The sequence below is a fragment of the Arachis hypogaea genome, chromosome 3 (genome assembly GCF_003086295.3).
Source record: "Arachis hypogaea cultivar Tifrunner chromosome 3, arahy.Tifrunner.gnm2.J5K5, whole genome shotgun sequence".
Lineage (NCBI taxonomy): Eukaryota > Viridiplantae > Streptophyta > Magnoliopsida > Fabales > Fabaceae > Arachis > Arachis hypogaea.
Genome location: NC_092038.1, coordinates 50563447 through 50567141, shown reverse-complemented (window position 1 = coordinate 50567141; position 3695 = coordinate 50563447).

Genomic DNA, 3695 nt, shown 5'->3' with positions numbered 1-3695 from the left:
TCCAGCACCTCTTTGGGTTACTAAATGCTCTGTAGTGAGGGTTACTCTTGATAGTGGACTTTCAGCTGATAATCCCGAGTTAGTTAACCCAAGTTACCAAGTGATAAGGCACCCCAAAGAGCTTATTCATCCAAGTAGATCCCTCACACATGAGCACCACAGACAGATGCCTCAAGCTCAAAACCATTGGTGCCTAGCCTTATTGCTTACTCTTTTTCTTTTGTTTTTTTTTGTTTTTTTGTTTTTTTAACCTTTATTGTTCTTTCCCTTTTTCTTCTTAGGATCTTCTTATTTAGTTAGTCTCATGGGGTGTGTCTCCAGCATAGTATTCATGACAGATAGTTGTCCTCCCACCTTGTGGTTGAACCAACTTAGCCAACTTATGACCACACCACAAACTCAGGAACTTACTCCATAGTATGAACTCCACTCTGGTCTTTTATAAAACACTCATTCTCTTTTCATTTGATTCAAAAGGGACAAGCATACAAGTAAGCAAAGTAAGGATGCAGTAATGACATTCAGACTAGAAAACACACCCTTAATCAATAAAATGTTTAAAAGACAGAATTGACATGCTTATTCACAAAGAGCAAGCACACATACATACAAAGAACTTAGAAGACAATCATGCAAATTAAAGTGCTGGAAATAAGTAATAGGAGAAAGGAACTTTACCACCTTGTATTTTATCTTCATTGTTGTTGCCCTTTTCCTCCTATTCTTCCCCTTCCCACACCAGACATAGAATGATTGCTTATACTCAAGCAACAATTAAAACAGTGGTGATGGGGTCCATGATGGATCATGAATGTCTTAGAATGAAGTGTGAGTATGCATGTGTTTCATCAAGCAAGGTTAAGGATACAATAAAGACACAAGAGATACAAACAAAGACATTTTGATTGCATTAATAAGTGGTGTTGGCATGGTACTTGCTTGAAAGTTAAGTGGCAACACCAAACTTAGTGTGCCACTATCATTTTAGAATGTTGCAAGTACCCAGTGAAGATTGAAAATCAAATTGTTGCATAGCAACACCAAACTTAGAATGCAATCATATGCCAAATTATTGAAAGCAAACTAAGCAAAGCAAGGAAATGTTACCTACGGTTGGGTTGCCTCCCAACAAGCGCTCTTTTAATGTCATTAGCTTGACATGTTGTTCATGACTTTCTTCCTCTTCTTCCAGTTTGTTAAGAGGAATGACCTCAAGAGGAAAGACGAGCCAGTTAATGCCCCTTGTTTTGAGTGCCTCTCTCCAGCAAGCCTTCTTCTGTTGTTAGCTTGTGTAAACTTGCTTGATGGGGTAGGAGTGGGATGGCTTTTGGTTGACCTTTTCTTCTTCATGGATATTGTCCTTCTTTTCTTGGTTACCATCCTTTTTTTAGTGCTCATGTTGATTGCCTTCACCACCTTAGTTTCAGTACTTGGGTGTTGTATGAGGGTTGGAACAACATCTTCATCAAGAACTTCTTGAATTGGTGGTTCAATGAACTCACCTTCTATGCAACTCTCTGTTTTATTGGAGTAGTGTGGACTCTCTTGATTGACTTCCTCCCTTTCTTCTACATGATGTTGCATTGTGTCTTTTGGGAGTGAGTTTGCATGTTCCTCATCTTTTATTGCAATTTCACTTGACACATGGAGCTTTTGTTCTTGTTTTTCCACTTCCTCACCCACAAATTGGTCTTCATTCTCACTGTTTGATGGTTCTAAGTTCCCCCTTGTCTGCTCTAAGGGCCCATTCATCTTCTTGAGGATGATTTCTTTCCAGGATTGGGGTCGTGTGTATCTTTCCACAAGTTTTCTATGTATTTCTATGTATGAAGGTTGAGAATAATCTTGGTGACATGGATGTGTTGTGGTGAAGTTGTGCTGAGGGGTGTGGAATGAGTTGTGTGATTGATGGGATGACTTGTATGGACTTTGTGTTGAGGCATAGTCAAGTGATGAAGAATTTAGGCATGTAAAACTTGGAGGTGAGGTTGTATAATTGAGAGGTGATGGCTCTTGATGAATGAGGTATGAATGAGTGAAATCTCTTTGATTATGATCTTCCCAGCCACAACTTGAGTAGTGATCAATTTCACCAAAATATGGATCATTTTGTAGCTCTGGAAAGTACCCCATTTCATGTTCTTGATACTCCCACCCACCATGAGCATAGTAAAGTGAATCATTCTGGGGTGGTGGAGAGTTTCCCATGAAATTTGATTGCCTAAAATATGATGGATGCTCCTTTCTTTCCTGCAGAAAGCTCTGTCTCAAACAATAATCACCAAAAGATGATGGATGCTCCTTTCTTTCCTGCAGAAAGCTCTGTCTCAAACAATAATCACCAAAAGATGATGGACGCTCCTTTCTTTCCTGCAGAAAGCTCTGTCTCAAATAATAATCACCAAAAGAAATTGGAATCTCCATTGTCACAGATGAGAAAATTTCCAGTGAGGTAATATCACAAACAGTTAGTGGGTTAGTGAACTGAATTGTAAATAACACAGAAAAACTAAGAAACAGGATGAAGGAAAGAAATTAACTAAGACAGAAAGTAAATTACTTAAATAGAAAATTAAAGCAAACAAAATAAAAATACTCAATCTAGTGATCCTCTAATGTAATCATTGTTGATGCATAATCAATCCCCGGCAACGGCGCCATAAACTTGATCGGGGAAAATTTGTCTCTCAACAAATTCCCATTCGGCAAGTGTACCGAATTTGTCGTCAAGTAAAAACTCACAATAGAGTAAGGTCGAATCCCACAGGGATTGATTGATCAAGCAACTTTAATTAGAGGAATGATCTAGTTGAGCGAATCCATGAATAGAGTTAATAATTGCAGAAATTAAAATGGCAAGAAAGTAAATGACTGAAAGTAAATAGCAGAATTGTAAATGGGAATGGGGAAATTGCTCATAAAAGTAAATTGCAGAAAATAAAAGAGAATGGGTAAGATCAGAAATGGGAAATTTATTGGGCTTAGGAGATGTTGCATTCTCCGGATCAATTTCATTTTCATCTCTTCCTCAATCAATGCACCCATTGATCTCCTTGGCAATCTTAAGTGATTGAATCACAATTTCTTGCAATTCAATCTCTCAAATCTTGATCAATAGCCAAATCCTTGGTCAATTGCTCATGAGAAGAGATGAAGTGTGGTTACTGATTATACCACATGCACTTCTCAAATCAAATGCTTAGAGGGTTATAGCCACATACCCATCCACACTCAATTTGGTGCAGCATGAGAAAGCATTTCTAGCTAATCTCTTCATTCCTCTTTCAAGGATCCGAAGAGATCCATGTTTGAAAAGCTTCTTTTCCAAGATCACTATCCATTTGGATGAAGATTGAAAGCTTTCAAGTGAAATCAAAAGGGAAGATAGAAGAAGAACAAGAAAGTTAGTATTGATCCATCAAATTACAACAGAGCTCCCTAACCGAATGAAAGGGGTTTAGTTGTTCATAGCTCTAGAAATCAAAATCCAAGATGGAGAATACATCATAAAACTTAGAAGTACAAAGAGTAGTTCTCTTTTTGTTCGCTACTCCCCCTTTAACGTTAGAGGCCACGTTAATTAGGTTAATGTGGCTTCTAACGTGGCCATTTGTGAGCAATTGCCAACGTTAGTGACAATGTTGAGTGTCACTAACGTTGGCTCAACTTCTCTTCTCCACGTTAGAGTTCACGTT